At 41.6% G+C, this 24,055-nt stretch overlaps 1 protein-coding gene across 2 annotated transcripts in view; it reads right to left on the minus strand.

Annotated features, from left to right (window-relative positions):
• Window positions 1-24,055, minus strand: part of NHS (NHS actin remodeling regulator) — a 249,886-nt gene that overhangs the window by 74,453 nt on the left and 151,378 nt on the right. The window lies entirely within an intron of this gene.

The following is a 24,055-nucleotide window of genomic DNA, read 5'->3' on the forward strand; positions in this document are numbered from 1 at the left end:
GAAAAAAGGTGACCATAATTTTGCACCCAAGATAAAGCACTTTTGGCAGGCCTTGTTTCAAACCAATGGAATCCTTTGTAAAATCCTTGCTACTGTAATTGAATGATTTGTAGTGTACAATGCAGAAAGAATGCACATGCACTTGGACATTGATGTGCACAATCTTTCCTCCAACTTTCCTCAGTGGGAAGGAATCTTACACATAAAACATTTGCACATACCCACAGATGTGTTGACCGCCTGCATGGCATGTAATGGGTCATAGGCATGGGCTGGCTATTGTAATACTGATTCCTCATTTAATGTGGGTGTCATAGTCATATTATAATCATTTGTCATTTTATAATAGCTTCATTACCTACAAAATCATCTTGGAAAGTTCTCAGAGCTTCTAAGGGCATCCGCTCACTATTTCGCTGCCCATCACATTCACACCACAACTTCTGGATAGTGAGTCTCAAATATTGCTTTGCAATTCTTATAAGGTATATATTACTATGGGTTGTTATGAGAAACAGGTATCAGCTATCATCTTATCACGTAACATTTGCAGTTCTAAACCAATGTGTTACTATGGCCACAACTCATTATTTTTAGTTTCAAAGCAGCGATCTCTTGGGAGTTCTTATGACAAGGGTGTACATAGACTACAGCACTGCTGCACATTTGTAATCAATCTCCAGAAGACAATTACAGCACTAGTTGTAGGTGAACATGCTTTAGTGCAGGGCTTCTCAAACTTTTGATCCCCAAGATCCACTTCAGGGGGCTGAAAATTAATGAGGCCCACCAGTTACCTCATGGCAACCAGTCTCAAAACAATGGTGGATGGAGGCAGAGTCATAATCAGCTGACAATTCTCTTGCCTGCTCTTGCCACACTGAACTTGCCCCTGTCAGTTTATTTGATCCTTTCTTCCCTGTTCTTTTTACATTCACTTCTATAACATATTTCTTCTCTCATCCCCTTTTTTCTATTCCCAGTATATTGTTCTAAGGTGAAATATTTAGTGTATTTCTCTTTATAAGTTCCTCCAACACCTCTTCTCACCCCTTCCCCTCAGAGGAAGCAGAGTTCTTCTTTCCCATCCCCTCCTGACCACCTTTCCTTAGCAGTTGGGGAGTTGCTGGTGTTACCATTGGGCCAAACAAAAGGCTACAACAAGTGAGGAGGCACGGAACAGGCTTTGGCACTGAGGTCCACCAGAAGGTGAAGCGAAGCTCACTGCTAGTTCCATCCCACTGTTTGAGAGATGCTGCTTTAGTGAGATTCTTACTCCATACTCGCTCCATCAATAAAAAGGACCAACATTTACAGGATTTGCATAGGAGGAGGAAGAAAGATTGTGGATTAGCAGCTGTGAAAACTCAGCTGTGGTTTCCAAGGGCAGATCTTCCAAGTGTCCCTGTTTTCCAGGGGCAGTCTTGAATTTATAGAAGCCTTTCCGGTTTCCGATTTGGTCCCAGAATGTCCCGCTTTTCTTTAGGATGTCCCTATTTTCATTGGAGAAATGCTGGAGGGTATGCAATGGCAGACTCAAATGTTGAGCAAGCTGACTTCCACTTGTATAACATGCTAGTGCAGGTGGAAGTCCGTTCTGCTTGTGCATGGCTGGTGTTGTGTGTGTGTGTGTCTAGATAGACACACACAACAACAACAATGCAGCCACATTTTCATTGAAACTCTTGTCTATTCCTGCCAGAGCATCACGGAGCTGACTCAAAGCAGCCCAACACAGCTGGTCTGATCCATCAGCTGTAGACAAGCTGTTCCAGTGTGTGAAGCAAACTGCTGCTTGTCTGCCAATAAAATACTGTTTGGTTCATTCTTACACGAGTGCTTGGATTTACAGCCCAGCCTGTCGAGCCTGAAGCGGAACAGCCGCTGCACCAAGAGGGGTGTAAAACTTTATTCCATCCATTCAACATGGCCTTAGCATCTGATCTTCAGGAAGCAGGACAACACAGCCTTCAACATTTAAAAAAAGAGACATGGATGTAACAGATTTGGCTAAGCCCCATTTTATTTTTCTCTGATTGAAAGGGAATTCCCACTTGACTTGCAGCCAAATCTTCTTGGCCTGAGTCCATCTTCAGGCCATGTAAGCCGGAACAGACCTAGAATCTACTCTTGGAAGGGTGTTAGTGCTTGAATAAATGGCATCCTTCCCAATGAAGTCAGCACTGCTCCACCAGTATGTGAAAGCAGTCTGACATCTATTTTCTTGGTGGGATGTGTTAGATCTTTGACTTGTTTGTAAATCTCAAGGATATGGCTACTTGGTGCCCCAGTTCCACAGAGTCACCACAAGTCCCCTGCTCCACAGAGGTGTTGCTGCTTTAATCAAAAATATCATTTCCAAAGACTTCATATAACACAATATATAAGAAAAAAAATAAACCCAAGGAAAAGTCAAGGAAGAGCATACAAACATAATGTAGTACACTAATTCCTCTGCAGAGAATGCTGTTTATAAACTGCTTATAGGGCTTTTTGTTTTGTTTTGTTTTGTCTAGTAGGTGTGTGTAAATCCTGTTAAATAAAATAGATGTCATCATGGTTGTATCCATTTTTCTTCAGGATGCAAAAATAAAATGAAATAAAATAATTCTACACCTTTAATAGAAGAGTATATTTCGGCAGGTGGAGCAACTCCCTTCCATCCCGTCTTGGCTTTCCTCCTCCGTGCAGTAGTCAGTATTACGTACCCAGTGAGCATGCTCAGTCCTGGTCAGCTCATTTTGGGAAGAGGTGTTTCCCTCCATGTTGAAGTTTTCTTCTCTTCATTTTGGAGCTGGATGCAAAGGTCATCCTTGTACCTAACCCTAGCGACAGTAAAATTATTTGATTTTTCTCCCATCGATGTTTATGGCTAGCTCCCACTTCTGCCTTTGGGAATGTTTAAAAATAGGTAGTTAGATAAAAGCCAGAGTGGAGTTGTGTGTGTGATCCAGAAGCAAGAAGCAGCAGGTTGGGTAGCTGGGAGAGACAGAGCCATGCCCGATTCCTGTTTGGATCCAAGGCTGTGGCTATGAGAGAAGCAAGTCCCTCTTGGAGTGTGAATGCTGTGAGCCCCTCCATCTCAGGCTCACGTTGTATATAAGCGTAAATAACCATATATGATAAAGACACCACTGTATTTATTGTCCCTCATTATGAGGAAACCAAACCCTGGGTTAAGGGCCTGGCAGTGGCGTAGCGTGGGGGGTGCAGGGGGGGCCGGCCGCACCGGGCGCAACATCTGTGGGTTAAGGTTAGGGGGCGCAAATCCACGGGTTAGGGGGCGCAAATCCACGGGTTAGGGGGCACAAATTACTTGCCTTGCCCCGGGTGCTGACAACCCACACTACGCCACTGGGGCCTGGCACCCTTAAAATCTCTCACCGCCCAGCGTTTGGGGTGGCGTGCAACAGTACCATCACAGAAAGTCAAAGTAAGTCACAGGTGCAACACGGCTACAATATTTGTGCTTCAGTAGCATCTAAAATGGCTTTAATTGGGAACAAGAAGGAAAGAAGGAAGAAGAATCCGAGAACATCAGGACCGAAAGTTCATCAAGGGACCAAATTTGAAAATTATTTGAAAGACAATTGTATTCAGTCAAATACATTGGTAGGATTGCAAGAAGCTTTGTAAGAAAAGGTACAAAAACCACTGCAGGTAAGAATAAGAATGTATGATGTTTTAATGTTTTTGATTTTAAAGCAATGGTTAAATAGTGAAAATGCAGAAATTTGAAATGAAAGATAGAAAATCATAAGGAAGGGTTGAAGGAAGTCAGGGCCCTAAAGAGCCAAAATGTGTAATATAAGAGGAGACATTGCAATGGAAAGTATTATTGTAAAACTAATAAAAATGATATGAAAAAAAAAGAAAGAAGTAAAGAAAATAGTCACAGTTATGTTAAAACAGCAACTGCTTAACCTCTCCTGAGGTGAAGAGGTCAAATGATAAGGCTCTGGATGAGGAATCAGAGGAGCGGAAAACAGAGTCCATAGAAATTAACTCCAAATCTCCTTATGCCGATTAATTTACATTAATTTGAAAGTAGCTTTTTCACATAGTTTTGTGGGGCATAATGCAAGGCAGTAGGCATACAATCTTTTTGGGGGGGCGGGTTTACAAATTATTTGTATTATGTAGTTACCCAGTGATTTTACGGTTGTTGTTTTTCTGAAAAGCCATCAGTAAGGGAGGCACAGTCATGGATTTATCTACCACCTCCTGACCAGGCCTCAGGAAAAGATTGTGCTGATTGGAAAACTAAGTCAAGTGAATTAACCCATGTTGGATTTGGCATAAGCTAGAAAATCCTTCAAATATGATTACAAGCCTCCCCCCGCCCCTTATTTTAAATCCAAGTTAGGTTTCCCAACACAGTCACAGAAGATTTGTTTTGCTTCAGACATTAAATTGGCTGTAGGTTAACATCCCTCGCAAAAGGCTCCTCTCTCATATCCAGAAACAACTCTTTTTTTGAAAAAAAGACACTTCGTTCAAATGCTGTGGTGGCCTTGACAGAAACAGCGGAAATTCTTTTGCAATCTTGGGGAAGGAATAAAGCTCAGTGTCAGGGCACAGGCATGATAATACAGAATATCCCAGCTTCACTCCTCAGCACCTCCAGTTACTTCTGGGAAGGTCTCCTGCCTAACACCCTGGAAAGTTCCTGCCATTCAGTGTTGACAATAAAGAGCTGGGTGGAACAATGGTTTGACTCACTGTAAGGCAACTTCCTGTGTTCCTCTCCTTGCACCCAAGGTCCAAGGTTGTGTGGTGTCAAGGTTCCCATTGGCTAATTACTGCTCCCATTATCTCGTCTCTTTGGCTGGACTCCATCCAAACCAAACACCCCAGTGTGACTCTGCTCAGTGTCATGTGACTCCAAGCTTTAAGGGTCCAGCAAAATAATATAGGAAGCAGGGGTGCCAAAGAGTTCTGTCAGAAACAGAAATGGAAGAGGAAATTGCCACAATTTGCATGTCTGCCCGAGGTCAGGAACACAAATCACACAAGTGAATATGAGCGGTATTTTTCATTGTGTCTTTAGTCTGCAAGCACAGCATAAATAATTGTTATTTTCTGCATGGTTTTTGATGTTTCCCTTCCACTGAGATGCACTGAAGTTAATCACATAATAAAATGAATTATTCGTTACATTACATTTTGGCCATAGTGAATAGTGAGGTGAATGACATAGATTTTAGCAGAAGCTGAATAGTGGAATGGAAACAGCGCTGATTGCAAGGAAGGGACAGAAATCGCTGGCTGCTTACATCCCTAGCAGGAAGTAACTAGTCAACTAATGCAGATTAAAAAGGTTCAGCAATAATCAGTGACATATTTTCCTACTCTGATCTTGCTTAGGTGTGTTCCTGCTTAGTAGCACATTAACCTAACCCTAATTTTCGCATGAAATTTTGTACTCAGTTCAAAATATCAGCACCTCAGAGGCAAAGCTAGATGTGATATTCTCTATGCCTGATCCAGATTGGGATCATAGTTGGAAGTGATAGAGCTTTAGCTCTTTGCCCATTGCACTGTTGTAGTCCTGATCCAGATCATGCTCTAGCCACTCAATTTTGTTGCCTTTTTTCTCCACTTTTGGTCTTTCAATTAGATCTGTGTGCATGCGAACGTACTTGCACACACACAGTGTGTTTGGGACAGTCCTTGGTTTAGCCACTTGGTTCTGGAACCATTACATGTTATTTGAGTGTCACTGGCAGACAAGGAGTCCAATTCCATTAATATCTCATGCCAGGTTCTGCATTTCTGGGTTCTGGTTCTTCACAATAGAGCCCTGAACCAAAGCATTCTATAATCCATAATGTCAATGCAACAAGCAAACAAAACAATGCTGCAAGTGTAAGAAGAGGGTACAATTGTCAGACTTATTTCTGGGAGGGGATCCTGTGCTCTTTAAAAGCTGCATGACTGGAGGAAATTCATCACGTCAAGCTTTTCCGTGACTGCTGTGCAAAGTTTGCCTTGCAACCTAAGTACCAGCACATGGTTACGATTCAAACTAATCTACAGCTGCGTATCTGTACAGACATATTGTGAAGTACATGACTTTAGAGAAAGTATGGAAAATTTGTGCCATAAGTACTACCGTTACATGTCCATTTAAAATATGCTCTTTTTTCTATATACCATAGTGCTAAAGTTAGCAAGTCAATGTTCTGCTCACATGGCAAGGGGTGCTGGCCTATTAAGAAAACTAAATGATAAAACAAACGTCTGGCAATGCTTCAGATCAAATACCAAAAACCTTGAACTGCCACTATTCATTGGAGACTCAAAGCTCTGAACATGGAGGCCTACCCATATTTTTTACATTATGAAGCAGATGGAAGCTGTAATCCTCTCTACAGCACAATGGTGCTCCCCCACCCCCGCCCCACCAACAGTAGCAGACGACAGGCTCATTTCCACAAAATGTCTTCTGCTTCTGTCCAACAGACCAACAATCTTCAGATGGAAAGGAAATGAACTGAGCAGCCTACAGATGCCGCATAGAGGAAAGAAGCAACCAAATTATTACAAAACCTAGAACTCCTACACTGGTCTGATGATTGGCATCTAGTTAGAGGCAGTTTGGTGCTAACCAAGGTGCTAATCATGCTGTTGCAGAAAAACCTGGGTTTTACAAACTTCGTTGAGCACAGATCTTGAAGATGCCTAGGCAAAGTCGAAGTTGGTGTTGTATCCATCTCTGTATCTCTGTCTACCAGACCAAGTTCAACTACAGACAATTTATTAAGACAGAAAACCATCCTTCCCCAACTTGGTGCTCTCAGCTGTTTTGGTCTACAAACTCACTTGACCAAAGGTCAAGATGGTGGGGGCTTAAAACATCTGCAGTGCATCAGGTTAGTGAAGGCTGGTGAAGCAAAAACATTCTAAACATGGTGGATGTGATTCAAACATCTCTTCTCTGTGCTGAAAACAAATGCCTTGGAATGCAGCAAATGTCTATTCAAATAATTTCCAATGCAGCTGGAATGTTAATATTCCATCTGAATATTACCCTGCTGGATGAAGCTTACTTAAGAGTCTGATTCACAACACTAGCTGTTGCATAGTGACTGACTACTCATCTCCAAGAAGGCCCTATGCCAGTGCAGATGTCTATGTTGATACATAGGGTAGATCTTTCACATCAGTGTGGGACTACAGAGCAGCCACAAGCAAAGCTGAGAAGATTACTGTTATGCAGACCCAACCTTGTCTATCCACAGCTCTGTAGGATAGACAGGCAGCAAAGCTTTGGAATACGGGAGGCTGGAAACCACAGGAGGGGAGAGAGCTCATGTTCTGCTCCCTTGTTTCCCATAGGCATCACTACAGCGTTTCGGTCACATGAATTGGCCTCTACAATGAGAGGCACTCCAATATTGCATTGCTGATGAGGGCTTGCTTTAAAATGCAAACAACAAGCTTTGGAGAGGTAGTTTTTCTTGAGGCCAGGTATGCAGAGAATGTATTAAATTTTCCCTACCCCCAACAGTCCTCCACCTTTGCAAGGCTGTGCAGGATTCCTTCCTCACAGCTACTTACATCATTTTAAAACACCATTAGTTTCATTAATCCAATTGACTTCATGTCTAGTTTGGTCTTAGGTTTTTGTTTATTTATTTCTTCCCTTCAGTACTCCAAATATTCTCTAAATCCTACCCTTTATTAATTTCTAACTGTCCCTAACTCTAGCAGTTATGGCTGCCCTTGCACCTCCAAACTCCGTTACCCAGATCTGTAACAAATTGTATTCATTTTCGCTCTATTTCTTCTATCGACTTCTGAGAAAGCAGCAACTCTGTTTATTCCGTAATGTGTTGACAGCCGTTTTAAGGCTACTTTAGAATCTGGAGCAGACCTTTAAAAATAACCATCAGACATAGAGACATTAAAAATGTATAGCAGAGAGAGAGAGAGAGCATGAGAGCAACATTTGCTTTTAGTTTTCTTGTTCAAACTACATATTAGACAGCAAGGGAAGGGTTTTCGGCGAGTTAGCAGATTTAAATATCTCCAGAAATTAAATAAATAACTAATCAAAGTCTAATTTAGGGGACGGGGGAAGAAACAATTTCTTACACTTTAATCTTGGAAGGTGAACATTAGCATCTGCTACAGGCTACAATATACATTTCACTACAGTCATACCTCGGGTTACAGACGCTTCAGGTTGTGTGTTTCTGGTTGCGCACTGCGCCAAACCCAGAAGTACCAGAATGGGTTACTTCCGGGTTTTGGCGGTTGTGCATGCGCAGAAGCACTAAATCGCGCTTTGCGCATGCGCAGAAGCACCGAATCACAACCCGTGCATGCACAAATGCGGTGTTGTGGGTTGTGAACGTGCCTCCTGCACGGATCACATTCGCATCCTGAGCGTCCACTATATACTTTATGCACATTAAATGTTAACCCTTCATGTCAGACAGGGCATTGGTATCCCCATGCAACTTTAAACATTGGAAGGTAGAAATCCTAATCGGACCCCATTGTGTGATTCAGGATATTTTTGTGAACCAAAGCATTTGACCTGTGCTATGTCATGCTGAAGAGAGGCCCCCTCTATTGGCAAACGCATCCACCTTCAATTCCAACAAAGAGCAGATAGCTTGTGTGATTTAAATTATATGTGAAATATAAAAAGCTTCTATGGAAACAGCGTGTTTCAAACTCTGTTGGCCTTACTACTACTACTACTACTACTACTACTACTACTACTACTACTATTATTATTATTACCTCAAACATGCTGTATTTTCTATCATCAATCACCTTTTCAGGGAACTTCTCTTTTACTTCGAGCTTTACACTAAGCAAAAGTGTCAAGAAGAAGGGATGTGTCCTATTAAAGTTGCTACAAAACTAAATAGGCTATGTGGTATATAGTCATAAAAACTTCCCTGCAGGAAAGGTCCACTCTTGTCTCTTGTTTTGCTAACCACACACCTCTCTCTCTCTCTCTCTCTCTCTCTCTCTCACACACACACACACACACACACACACAACACGATTGCTTCTTTTTAAAACTGAAAAACCCTTAATGAGGACTCGACTCTCTGATCATACCAGCTGCCTTTTCCACCCTTGTTCAGCTCTACAGTATCTTTTAATGCCATGATCAGAACTGTATACAGTATTCCAAGATTGGTTTCATCATAGATTTACAGTTGCAAGTTTTATTTTTCCATCCCTTTCCAGATAATCTGTAGCACGGAATTTGCCCTTTCCAGCATTCCAGAGATGCATTGTAGCATTTAGAAAGATTTTCACACGGGAGAGTATTCAAAGATAAGATTCCCCTCAAGTATCTCTGAGCTGGTAGTATCCCGATAGGACTGTCCCGTGTGCTTTGCTGAATGTGTGCGTCACACCTCAGACAGACAAACTTTGTCTGCTCTCTGCGAGCACAAGCCAGAATAAATGAGTCACAATTAAATCCCATTCAGATCAATGGTTCAATATGAGGTGCTTGATGAAGGACTGATATGGTATGCAGTATCCCTTAGATCTCTCTTTGCACTTGACTGGGGCTGCTATGAATTTCACCCTTCAAGTGAGGATAGAGGTGGCAATCGTGTTTATGCAATCAAATTCCATGCCTATGAATCACAGAAGCATCATCCAATGGCTAAGGAAACTCTTTGTCGTGCACACAATTTTGTTATATTAATCTAGAACCATGTAATCTTCCCTAAAGAACAAGATTAAAATAGTTTATGAAATGCAGAATGTATCATCACTTTTGAAGTTTATTTTATCTAGCAAGTTTGGGGTTGTTGTTGTTGTTGTTGTAGTAGTAGTTGTCCTTGACTGAACTGCGTAATCTTCTCCTTTTGGCTTTACTTTGTACATCTTCAGTTCTATCAAGATTTACTAAAAGCTTAGAAAGCCAGACACCGCCATAACATGTTGGCAAAGTTGTCAAAACAAATAAAGGCAAACAAGAAAGCAACATGCTTCAGAAGAGACTTATTTAGGGTGAGAACAGATTTACAAAGAAGTGCAGTAGGAAGCTACAAAATCTCCCCTGCTTCTCAAATATAGCTCAGACAAACAACAGATGTCCTTGCACTATATTCTGGGTTGGATCCAGACATAGTCAGGCTTAGAGCACACCCACGGAAATCAAAAGGACTAACAATTCTCCTTCATTTCAATGGGTCTACTCTAATAATCCAAACCACTACCTCCCCCCCAAAATCACAGAGTTTGGGTCCCTATCATCAAATGGCTAATAAATGGCAGAAAGATTATTCTCACCTTACACTCCAACAATCCAACACTTTACACTCCAACAAGCCCAACAATTCCATTTCTGTGACATCATTTCCTGCTCCACCCACATATCAGAACATGGCTTCCTGGTACTACAGAAGAGCCATTAACAGGACAATCCTATGCATGTTTACTCAGAAGTAAAATCCCACTGTGTGTAATAAAGTGTCCACAGGAATGTGGTCTTAGCTGTAGTATTTAATTCCCCCACTGTTATATCGGCTCTTCAGTCATCCAACCTTATATTGACTTTTCTACCTCATTTTGTGAAATAAGCACAGCAATCCAAGTCCATATTTCAAATATCAACGCAGCTAATAACTTGGGAATTCTGAATAGCTTCCCACATATAGACATTCATGGAATACAGTGGATCATTACAGGGGGTAGCTTGGGTACAGATAAGGACTTTAAAAAATGATAGTTTTCAAAAGGCATTGCAATGGAGCAGGTGCTTCCAGCTGTATAACAGAAAAGTAATTGTAAGATCGGTTTTGGCCTACAGGCTCTTTTTATGGCTATGTCCATAAAATCTTTCTAGTAGTCTGTACTTAACTGTATGAACACACAATGGGGTCTTTCATTAACTGTTCTTTCTATGGAAAGTCAGGTCAATGGAGTAAATGATACCTTAATGTTTCTTTTTCAAAGTCAGGATGACTCGAAAAGCAGACTACTTATGATGCCTCTGAACAGCCTCCTAGGACTCTATTCCTTCGGTCCATACTAAACTTCTGATTTACAAAATGATAAATATTCAGCCAACTGGAAAAAGACAGGGGAAAGCACAGGTTGGTTAAACTCTCCTAGGAAACACTAGAACCAAATGCAATTTTTGTTTCAAAGCCATAACACGAAGTATTGTAAACTGCTTTACAATGCAAATCTCCATCTTTGCATGCAACTTTCCTATTAAAATAAGTAGAATGTGCCTGTGTGGGTAAGACATTCTGTGGTGTCAAGCTTTAAGTTGACTATATTAGGCATTTTCCCTAACTGAAACAGTAACTGGTAGGATTGTCACCTGGTTAAGAAAATCATGTTGGTCTAATAAACTGAGTGAACATTGTAGCTCCAATAAGTAGGCAATGGAACAAGTTCCTTGAGAAGATGTGAAGTTGTCTTCTTTGCTTGGTTATGAAGGCCAACAAGCTCAAGTTAAAGCTGGTCCAGTTTTAAAGCCTCACACCAACAAACATTAAGGGATGTCACACATGATGATCTCTGGAAGCAAAAGTGATGGTTACACTTCTCAACCCCAGGGGAAGAGGGTGGGCGATAGAGACTGTCCCATGAATATGACCTCTTTGTTTTAAAAGAAAGTTAAACTCTGACCTACTTTTTGAAAACATCCTCACTCTTAACAGCTCTTGCTTTGCTCATTTTCTTTTCTTGCTTCCCTTTCTTTCCCCCATGAGCCTTCTCCAAGGATTTATCACAACAGTTCGAACAGATCTGACCACGGTGTCATCTTAATAGACTCCAGCAATGCGGGGATATTGCAGATTGTGACAACATAAAACAATCCCACCCCCACTGCAAAAATAAAACAAAAACCAGAAAAGAAATGCCTGCACTCTTTGAAAACAAACTAATAAATAAATAAATAAAAGCATTTGCGCTTCTTCTCTGGTGTGACATGGCAATATGGCACTGAATACTTATAGAAAAACACCAATAAACATTTCAGGAATTCTATATTAAATCAAATGTAGCTAGTCTCCAGTCAGTAGTTTCTTTTGGGCTTCTTTTTTTCATTCCCCATAACTGGAAGGCTTGAGGCCAAATTTTAACTGAATGTAATATAGCCACAGGCAGTAGTGGTTGGCAGAGCATCTTATGCGTCACTGCAGCTTTCTGGGAAGAAGAGGAGCAAGGTGTCTGCAAGGTGGAACACTGGAAACTCCTCCTTTGCCAACCTTGTCGCTGCTTCACCTGCTCCTAGCAGTGCTTCCAGCAGCTGGAGATCAGATAAGGCCCCCTCACTGCCACTAGCCCCAGGGCTGGTTTTACTCAGATTTATGGCCCTTATCCACCAGGAGCTGTGCAGTCAGTACTGTAGGCCCAACCCTTCCTTCCAGTTGAGGTCAGACAGGTCCCCTTCCCTGTTGAACTTCTGGCACCTGCCCAAAACCTTTAAAAAAAAATTTCCAGCGAGCATTTTGACAGAAATCTCATTTAAAATCATTTTTTTAAAAAAATTATGCGTTTTATTACTCTAATACCCTTATGGGGCAATTAGTTAAGTGGTATATATATATTTTAAATGAATGAATGAATGAATGAATGAATGAATGGATGGATAGATAGTTAGATAGATAGATAGATAGATAGATAAGTGAAGCAGGTGGGGGTGTAATTTCTCCCTCAGGTCATTTTACTGATCTGTTTCTTTTCCCTGCCTCCACGGGCTATTTCCTTGGGAGATGGGGAGGGAAAGGGTCCTCATGCTATTGCCCTGATCAAGTTCCCCATTTAGTTTTCTTTAAAAAGAAAAGAAAAGAAGAAGTAACACTTTTTTGGTCATGGATCTCCTGGCAGAATCTCGCCCTAAGACAAGTACCTTAACGATATGCATGACTTGCATAAATTAATTTGAACTGACATAGTTAATATCTTCTTTCCCTGCTTCATGCTACACACACTGTTACCTGTAGGAAACGCTAACATTCCTCAAGATGGGAGCAATGAAGATTTTAGACCTTATAACTTGTATCTTGATTACCTCAGGACGCTCATGAAACAACCAGCTGTGAAACAGCTGCCTTTGATCTCTTGAGTTAGCCTTGTAGCTCAGAGACAGCTGCTTCTAACCGCAACCTTCAGCTGTACCTGGTATATTAGCTCCACGTTTATGGGATGTGACCTTTAACTTGTGACCTTTGCTCATGTTTCAAGTTTGAAATTGGCTTCCTGCTTGCTGATTAAAGGTTAGCTGTTAATGGGAAGGCATCGGAGACCCTATTTATTATTGTGCTAATTTGCATGTAATTTCTTGGTTTATAACAAATTTGTTCATGTACACATACGTGGAGATTTACATAGTGTGTGTGGCTTTGTTAAATGTTAAAGGTGCAAACATTAAAGTAGTTTCCCCAAAATCCTTTTGGATGCCTGCTGCATCTATCAACATAGGATGGAATTCCATGTCGCACTATTACAAATGTTCTGTCTGCACAAGTATATCATCTTGCCAGATGGAACAATCACCCTCCCCCCATATAATGTTCTGGGTGGGTGTGTCTTCCAACACCCCCCAAGTGAATTGTGGGGGCACATGGGGAAGGAATGGGGAACCACATCGAATCCCATATACAGGTAGTTTCTCTAAAATCTAAAGCATCGGGGTATCTGATCTCCTTAAAGTCATTGGGAGAATGATCTCACACATATCTCCTCCACCCTCACAAGCCCCCCAATAGTCCAGTCAACACTTTGATTGTTGTAAATCATGGACTGGGAACCTGTGACCCTCAAAATGTTGGATTCCAGTTCCCATCGTCTCTGACCACTGACCATGATGACTGAGGCTGCGTTCACATTCCTATTTACTGTACATTCACATCCAGCGCTGGGCTTTTAATCAGTATTTGCACAATGTTATCCCAAAACCATGTGTCTCCTGTAGCTTGTTACAAGATATTACCGTTCAAGGCATTGTTTCTCAAACTAGCTTAACACAGATTGGAGTCCTTAAGCAGTTCCTAATTCATCTCTAGCCAAGATATGAACATCTGCATAAAGACATCCTGTCCTGTTAATGCCCCCAAGGTAAGCACACCTTGAGGCTTATGGAGTCCAACAACATTGGGGGAGGGATTCAGGTCCTCCATCCCCATTGTAAACACAGAAAACTATGCATACTAACACGCCAATCCCATATTTGTTAGCATGCCAACAAATAGTAGGCTGAACAGGTAGATCAATCCTGGACTCAAAATTACTGCCATGTGGCTCTTCTCCAACATTTAAATAAGACCACAATCCAGTAGTGAATTAAGTGTCTTTAAACTCTTGGATTTCAACTGACTTCAGCATGCCTTGCTAACTCAACGTGGGACTGCAAATGCAGTGTTTAAAGTCAATAAATTCATAGCTCTGGAATTTAACCTCCCACTCCCATCACTTACTGGTACATTTAAAACAGGTTCTTTCTCCTAAGCTTTCAGACAGAAAGGAAATTCTGAAAACAGAATTCCCAGTCTTGTTTGACATGATCAATTAAGTAAAGATGTCTAATTTGCAAGGAGAGCCAATGTAGTTGTCAGGACTCCAACTCCTATCATCCCTGACCACAAGCCATACCAGTTGGTGCTGATGGGACTTGCAGCCCAAAACATTGACAGCCCTGACTTATGGGGACAGAATAGGCTACAACCAATGGCTTTATTATTCAAAATGCACTTGTGATGTTTTGTCCAAGACACTGGTGCAAATTCAGTGATTGCCATCTTTTGGTTTTGTCCTGTTTAAGCAGCTATGTATAGTACACATCATAAATTTGCAGGGCGTTTCATGTGTTCAGCGGCTCAGAAATGAGATAGCTCAGTCTATACCAGGGTTCTAGCATGCATACATGCACCCCAAGCACTGAGAAACCTATGCTGGTAGGCCTCCTGCTTTTAAGCCATAGGGAGATGCAGAGGCATCACACATGCTCCCAGCTCGGGCCTGGCAGAGGCCTTAAATGAGGGACTCCACTGAATCTTGTGTGCCACACTCAGCAGACAGACCCAAGTTCCACATGTGCGATACGTCAGTAAGAAAAGCTAGCCTGTAATGCATTTTGCACAGTTGAGGAGTGAGAGTGGGCTTTATTTTTATTTTTGTAATTGTAGCAGTAGTTGCATGCTGGTAAGCAACAGGGGCAAGATACGTCTGAAGAGACTGCAGTACAGAAAGCAAGAGCAAAATAACACACACATACACTTCTAAGTCATCTGGCTCTTATTCCTCTGGAGATACTAACTTCATTCTGTGCTGTAACAGACAGAGCAGTTAATCCCCCTCCATCCGATTATGCCTGCCTTCTTCTCAGTGACCGAGTTAGCTTTCAGTTTCTAGCTGCCCAATGACAGAGGTGACACTTTAACTCTGTAATCTTTAATGCAATGCTTAGCCACAGAGCAAACAAGGCAAACAATAGCGACCTCTGATTAAGAAAATCCTTCTGGCCATTTCCTAGCCATGCCTATTTTTGCCACTATTTTTTTAAAACCAAGCAAACAAACAAATACAACATGTTTCCATTCCACATGGGTTTCCATTCCATGGGTTCTGAAAACCCATGAGCCTCTTTGTCTCAATACAGAACTGGACAGCTCCCCTTCCTAAATCAGGAGAAGTGGGGACTTGTGAACAAGAACCGTTCCTTGAAATCAGCCCTCACCCAAACCTGATATGTTCCCGATGCTTTGGGATAAAACGCCCCACCAACATGAGCCTGCGTTCAGACAACACACTAAACCAAATCTTGGCTTAGCTTGCTGCAGTACAGCAGTAAAACAGAGAGCAAAACAGCTGTGAGCTCCTCTCTGGGAGCTTGCACTTTTACTTGTTTGTGCTAAACCATGGTTTGGTCTAGCACTGTGTGCAAACAAAGTTATGGGCAGAGCTCCTTGACAGTGACCTCAATGGAATATGAGTGGCCTAATTATGTGCGTGGTGGTACCCTTAACAGAGCTGTGCAGTTCCACATAAAAAGAGAACTACTTCAAGCTTTTGTTTAGCTAACACCTTCAGATTTTATTTTATTTTCGCTCACTGGGTACTAGTGGTTGGAATATTCCTGCTCAATGGCTTTTAATGACTCGTCCCTAGCTGCTGAAGTCATTTATCATGCCCTGAAGAAAAAATCTGCAACTGAATGTAGCCAGCAAAGAAGGTGGACATCAGAGGATTTGCAGTTGACCAGGCAGTTCCAAGGATATGCTGTGCTTTGCGAAGGAAAGCTTTCTGGTACTTTAAAAGCTAGCGTTATCTGTTTTGGTGCTTGCTCAACTTGTGGATTTTTAAATTACTGAGTAGAAATTTAATAAATAAATAATAATTAACGAATAAATGAAGAGATGCTATAAAAATGTTAAAAGAAACTGGTCCTGTAAATAGTTCCCCCTCTCCATCTCAGAATTTCTTAGTTCTTTGGTAAGTGGAGACCTACATAACACAGTGAAACACTGAGCAGCAAGGGGCAAGGAGATGAATCATGTAAAGTTTCCCCTTTGCCCCTTATTAAAATCCCAGAAACCCTGTCAAATATGGCAACCTTGCTCTGTAGTCTAACTCATACAAAGCCATACCTGCAGCCCACCAGACACATCTTTCCAAAAGAGATGACTTTCTAGGCTCCCTCCTTCCCTCTCTCATGGCGATTTCTGCTGCCATTAGCAGAAGGCTGCTACTGCTGCCGCTGCCTGGAATTAAGGCGGCAGATTAGAAATGTTAAAAATATGCAATTTTTCTCTCTTGCTCTGTCTTTGGGAACCTGTTTTTCAGGCAATGCGTGTGTACTGAAAACAAACATAAAAGGAAGATACATCTCCTGTGTAGCAGTGAAAGTGTGAGTGTGTAAAAGAGTGGGGACCTCTCAGAATTCCTTGAAGCGCTATTGCTCTCTGAGACCTTCCTTACACCTCACACCCATCCACAGACCTTCTGCATGCAGGCATATAGGAAAGAAAAACCTGGCTTCTCCTTTTCTTTTTCCTCTTATCTCTTTTTTTGGGGGGGGGATCCCTTAGCTGGCACACAGTGGCAAGCCTTTCTTCCTTCACGTGAGAAATCTACCTCAAGCAAGAAATCATCACCCAAGGGGGATCAGACAAATTGATAGGAGGATAAGGCAACCTGCAGCCACTACTGGCTGTAAATACTGGCAGCTATGAAACATCATGAACAAGGAACCTTTGCATCTGCCCCTGCATGAACCTCGCATGGCTTGACCATAAATCCACAGCCCAGGTTAGTTTGGAGGGACACGGAGACAAACAGAAATCTCTTGGATGCAATTCTGCGGATACAGAAGTGACACATATACGATCCCGCCAGCACCCATCCCGTATCAGCCCCCTCAAACTGTGGTTCACAGTTTATAGCTTTTTGTCTCTCACTTTATTCACACTGCCTGAAGGAGAGGAAAAATACACTTAAATACTACAGTGCTTAGCCTTTAAAACACACACACACATACACAGCACTAAAGGAAGCAAGTTTTCCCAACAGTTTGAAAAAGATTCTGAACCTAACTTAGTCATGTTCATTAATTTCAAGGGATCCACTCTACACCAAACAAAACTTAGTTGAATGCCACCCACTAATTCTAAAGTGCAAAGAATTATATTACCGGGGAGATTTTGACCATTTATGCAGGTTTATGTAGTTGTAAGCTGAATCTGAGTACTGCCAATTAGGTTTTTTGGAGTAGGCTTTCACTATTCAGTTATGGACATGGGCTTAATTTGTCCCTTATAAAAAAACAAACCAGGGCCTATGGATTTCTGATAAGTAGGGACATAATCCACTGGAGTAATAAAGACAAGAGTGCCTTTGAACATATGCAGAATGAAATCCCCCCTCCCCCTCTATCCATGCCAGGGATAGGATCTGCAGACAAGCGTAATTCATTAAAACGGCTTTAATTTTTAGAAACACATATATCTTTTGCTAAACTCCTGTTCGTGTGAAAGTCCTTACAAGAGCTGGATATCACTAGATAACTGAACATCAACAAGGTGTGAATGAACCACCGCAGATACAAACCTCGGAGAATGCACAACCACCTAAAACTCTATGGTTTTCAATGGAGTTGACACACCTGTTCAGATGCCAATAATCAAGTGCACAGAAATGCAGTTTTGTATATGAATGTGTTAAGCAGACCTAAGACGTTGATAATCATCTCATAAGCATCTTTTCTTCTCCATTATAATCATACACAAAACCCCCAGAGGTTTATGGCATGGACCTATTATTGCATGGACCAAGCAGGAGGAAAACTCCAAATGTGGTAGCAGGAAATTGGCTCTGCAGCTAACATGGCATGCCTAACCATGTCTGCTCAAAAGCAAATCCCATTAAATTCTATGGGACTTTCTCCCAGATGAGTGGAGGGCAGTCTAATAGGATCAACATCACATTGTATCCTCCTCGGTGATGCTACTTCCTGCTCTATCCAGTTGGTGTCCCAGATATTCCCAGAGGCACCTACACCTATAAATTAGCATATGCAAATGTTATGCAGATTTGTATGCCCTGAGTCCTGGAAGGAAATGCTAGAGTTGGATCACAAGTGGCTTTTCCACAAAATGCTCCTTTCAAACACTTCCCGACCTTACCACCCAAGGGCAGGCGGCAGGATTTGGATCAAAGCCTTGCTATTGGGTGGAATATACACACATGTTAAAAACGCTGTGAAAATGCTTTTTAAAAAAACGTTTTGAAAAATACATTGAATTTTGCATAGCTCACTGTCACCATCTAGTGTCACATTTGTATACTGTACTTTACAACACATTTACAAATTTCTATTTACACATGTGTAGCTGAGCGCATGGTCTCAACAGACACTAGGGCAGCCTTTCTCAACCTGTGGGTCCCCAGATGTTGTTGAACTACAACTCCCATCACCCCAAGCTAGCAAGGCCAGAGCTCAGGGATGATGGGAGTTGTAGTCCAACAACATCTGGGGAACCCACAGGTTGAGAACCGCTGCACTAGGGGATCAAACAGAGTCATTACTGTAAAGAGCATCTCTAGTCTAAGGTCAATGCTTCCGACCTTTCAGATGACTGGAACTAATGTGTTGAGAGAGTTGCCGGCAGCAGGGCCATCAAGTCTGAGAGGGAGAAGAATTATTATTATTCTTTTCAGAAGGCTGCTTGGACTGACAAAACCAGATGTTCCTTCTTTCACCAGATTTTCGTCCTCCGTACTTTTGTAGGACCAAAAGCTTTGTGGCTTCACTGAACTGCACAAACTGGAACTCAAAAGGCACAATGAGCTTTTGTTGGAGATGGGTACCAAAGGGGAAAAAATGTCCATGGCATCAGAAATTTGCTATCATTTGATGAAATTGCATTTCGTATGTTGTTATTTTCCAAGTAAACAGGCAGACAGGGGTGACTGCATCGCTGGAGAAATACTGCGGTTGGTCAATTATGTGGTTAATATATAGCCACAACGTTCGTGTGCAAGATGAAATTCAGCTAGAGGCTGAACATGGCTGCCCTCGGGCTGTTTACTCAGCTCCAGAAAACATTAACCACAATAACAATGGCAATGCATTTTGAATGTATCTTTTTTATAAAAAAAACCCAAGACCATACTTTGCAGCAGCCAGAACCACCACAGGAAACAAGAAACATTTGAAATGACTTTGTAGCCTGTTCTCAAACTAGTGGTCTGTGTTCTCCTCCATTTCAGTGTGAGAGAGAAACTTCAAAGAACTTTGCTTACAAATACAGACTCATTCATCACAATAGAAAGGAAAGACTATGCTTATTATATTAGTTTAGTATGTGCATTCATTTGTAGAATGCACACAAAACGTATTTAGTGGTCTGCTGAGACCACCATTAATTTTCAAGTAGTCTACTACTTTGAGCATCAGTTTGTGATACATATTTTTAAAGTCCTCATGAAAAAGCCGTAGCCTTTTAAGTGTGAACCTCTCATAATATACATGTGTTTGTATGCAGTTTTGCCCAATATATATATATTTGGACAACAATGTAATTCATTTTTTAAATATAATATTCATTAACGTATGCATTTTAAGGCACACTTTACTGCAGCGCATACATTTTTTAAGCACATTACTTGGCTGGATAACTGGAAACAAAAGCTGACCGTGTTTTGGTTTGCATATTGTTTCGCAGAATGCAAGTTTTGGTAAGTTTGCCTTTAAATGCGAACTGAACAAAAATTTCTCCCCCATCCCTAAGTACCACAGGCCTAGTAATTAAGAACATGTGCTATATTCTGGAAGTTCCCCATCCACATCTCAGCTCAGTCTGTATCAGGAAAGCTTCTAACTCCCACCTAGCAAAAGGGGCTTAATCAATTGACATATCTTACAAGGCACCGAGTGACAGATTCACCACTGCATCTGAAGACCTGCCAGCTTCTGCTTGTTAGGGCAGAAGGCGGCCTCCTTCCACTTTTTACTTTATTTTTACTGTGCTAGCGGTTCTAGGCTGATGCCACTAAAGGACCTGAGTACAAAGCCACTATGGCAGTGATGGCCAAACTTGGCCCTCCAGCTGTTTTGGGAGTACAATTCCCATCATCCCTGACCACTGTCCTGTTAGCTAGGGATGATGGGAGTTGTAGTCCCAAATCAGCTGGAGGGCCAAGTTTGGCCATCACTGCACTATGGGGATCTGCAAAGCTTTGGATCTGCATGGACTGATGGGAGTTATAGTGAGAAGAACATAAAAAGAGCCTGTTGGATCAGGCCAATGGTCCATCTGGTCCAACATTCTGTTCTCACAGCGCCCAACCAGATGCCCAACCAGATGCCCAGAGGGAAGACTGCATTAGAGCAGCCAGACCATCCTCAGACTTGGCCAGGAGCACGGCTAGGTGTGAAATGAGGTGGGAAGGTAAAAGGGAGCTTCATGAGAAGCTGCTCCACACCTTCCTCCTCTCCACTTATTCAGCATGTGGGATTATGACCACAGCCACTAGCATCACAGTGAAAGGTGCACCAGCCCCCCCAAAATACACAGCTTAGCATTGGCTTGATGCTAGGAAACTAATGGTATTTATACCCTTGTTATTTGCACAGAAACCACTGGCTGTACTGTACAGGAGCCCAATGCACATGGCTTCAGCTCTATTTGAAAGGCAACCCTGTGCTCTTGGGAGGGCATATCAAGGCCCCAGTGGCAGTTATAGCCTTGTGATGCTTGCTTGCATGGGGTGTATTTTGCAGAAATAATGTGAGAATACACTAACACAATATTCTGCAGAAGCATTTATAATTGCAACCAGGATATTCAGAACTCAAGTGGCAAAGCCACTTAGCTCTGACAGGTGGCACCAGAGAGCTAGCACGCTGCTGCTGCCTTTTGAATACAGCTTGACCAGTTAACATTGCAAAGGAAAAATGCAACGAGGAGAGTGTGCAGAGTTGAAAGTCCACTACAAACCTTGGAGGCTGGTGAATTTTTATTTTTACCTTAAATCTCATTATGGCAGAGGAATTGCACGCCACGTTATTTTTAAGGATATACGTCATCAAAGAAGTTCACCAAAGCTACCATAAGGCATTTAACCAAAACAATGCCAACCTGTTTAAGAGGTGTATACTATTTCTTCCCACCACTTTTCCTTGATAATGAAGCCATCCTCTAGCAACAGCCATTAAAACGGATATGGGACTAGGCAGGAAATTTGATGTGCTCCACTGGCAACATTGTCCACAGTCAAGCTTGCCTTTATAAGATCTGGTTGCTGTTTTATTGCTTAACTATTACTATTTGTCATGTTGTGGACAGAGGAACTGAGACATTGTTTATCTTTATCATGTTGGCTGACTTTATGGAATTTTTATTTTCTTAGTGTTTTACGCTTTAGCCCAGGAATAAAGCTGAGAATGAGTGTTTGTGCATAAGAGCCTATTCATGGTGTTTTCAATCCATGATTTAATAATCAGTGTCTAAACCAAGTAAGGATGGGGAAAGGTTTCAGCTTCCCTCACACTTAGTGAAAGCAAATTTCATTTGTCTCCAAACACACAGGGTACATATGGATGTTATGCTAAACCACAGTTTAATGTGATGTGAACGAGCCTCGCTTCATACTGGGATCATGTGCTCCCGTCTTTCCTTTCCCTGTCCAGCCTGGAGGTGCTAGGAACCTTTAGTTTTTCCTTAATTGCAGTTTTTTTTTATATAGATATTTATTGAAGTTTCAAAAAAGGTTACAAAGAAAAGGTTACAAAATGAAAAAGGGTGAAAAAAGAAAAAATACAAAAATACAAAGAAATACAAAGTACAGAAAAATAAATAAAAAGCAGTTAAAAAACAAATCAATCTTTTCATATCATATATTTCATTTGCTTGTTTCCCTGACCTCCTCACACCTCCCTTTTTTGTATTCCAGATCAATTAGTTCTTAATTGCAGTTTTTTGTATCATCCGGTGCGACAAACCGTGGTTAGCCCTAACTGTGGCTCATTTCAAACTAGCCAACTTTAAATGGTGGGCTATGAAGCTGGCATGAGAGAGTCCTGTTGCACTCATGTCCTGCTTCTGCTAGTTAACCACTGTGAGAACAGGAAGCTGGACTAGATGAATCTTGCATTCTGGTTCAGCAGGGTTCTTCTTATGTTAATTCCTGGTTCGGATGATATGGAGAACTGTAGCTCAGACACTAAAGGTGCAGAATTCCTTCTCTTAGCCATGCAGAAATAGGAGAGAAGAGTGTGTGGGATTGGGTGCATGCCAGGCTCGTTCACATTGCACTAAACAATGGTTCGGGGTAGCAATCCAATGCAGTCATAGAGAAATGTATCCTTTGGCTTCAGCAGACACATGGGAGATTTAAGCTAACCTCTGCTGCATACGCAAGCCAGCAGAGTCCTGGTCCATCAGCCACAAGCCCATAAAGATAGGCCAGGAGGGACCAAGGTAAAATTTGGATCTCCTACAGCAGCGGCCTATGCCGCTGCTTTTCTTGGGAAAGTCCACCTCCCAGTGTGATTGACTACACACCAGCCTTGCTTGGGTTTAACTCTTGATAAGTTCTTTCTTTATACTTCATTCTTTATACTGACAAATGGCCAAGATGACTGTCAGAACATCATTATTCCCCTGAGATATCTTCAGAATTCCATGTCATCACAGAGTCTTTCTTGCACTCCCACAAGTGACATCTGATCCTAATCCTTTTCAGTAAAAACTGTTATTTTTAGTAGCATAAGAAAAGATGGAAACAGAAACAGAGACACGGAGGCCCATGAGAAACATTGTAAGAATTCTTTCAACATATCTGCTTGTCTTTTTGATGGTGTTTTCTCCCTCCCTAGACTTGGCTGAGCCTATCTGTGTCTTTTTGAATGGCTTAGTTAAGAATATATTAGGGTAAGGCTTTGTTTTCAAGTGCACCTTTTCATCAGAGAAAAAGTAATTATTTCTAAGATCAAAAGCCTCTCTATGTCTTTTTAAAAAACTTTTAGAGCCTGGATTTGGTACTTGATCGCAATAAAATATTTCTCTTTAACTCTTGTGAAGCCAGGGAACAAATTTAGGACTCTAGGAATAATCTTACCTCCTTTGGATAAAAATTTCTGCCCTATAACTTTTTAACTTCTAATTTTTATCATTTGACTTGACATTTACTAAAGGGAAGAGAAAACTCAATTCAAACTGCAATTCTTGGATTTATGTGTATTCACCTGGATTTCACGGGAAATATGATATTTTCTAAAAGTCCACTTCCCCCCAGGTTGCTACTAGATTGACAAGGCAAAGCCTAAACCTCCAGTCCACTTTTCCTAATTACATACTAACCATGATGTAGAAGTTTTGCTCAGTAGCTCATTGACACCAGCCAATCGGAGCATCTTGCCCTGAACACCACCTGGTCTGAACAAGGATGCAAAATGGGCACAAGAGCATGCAGTTCTAAGTATTGCTTTCTTTTCAGCATGTAAGAATTAAGCACATTTTCAAAAGCAGTCTATCTGAGCACTATGCACATGGGGTTCACAGAATCACAGAACTCTAGAGTTAGAAAGGACAACGAGGATCCTCTAGCA

Source organism: Podarcis raffonei, chromosome 4 (assembly GCF_027172205.1).
Source record: "Podarcis raffonei isolate rPodRaf1 chromosome 4, rPodRaf1.pri, whole genome shotgun sequence".
In the NCBI taxonomy this organism is placed as follows: Eukaryota; Metazoa; Chordata; class Lepidosauria; order Squamata; family Lacertidae; genus Podarcis; species Podarcis raffonei.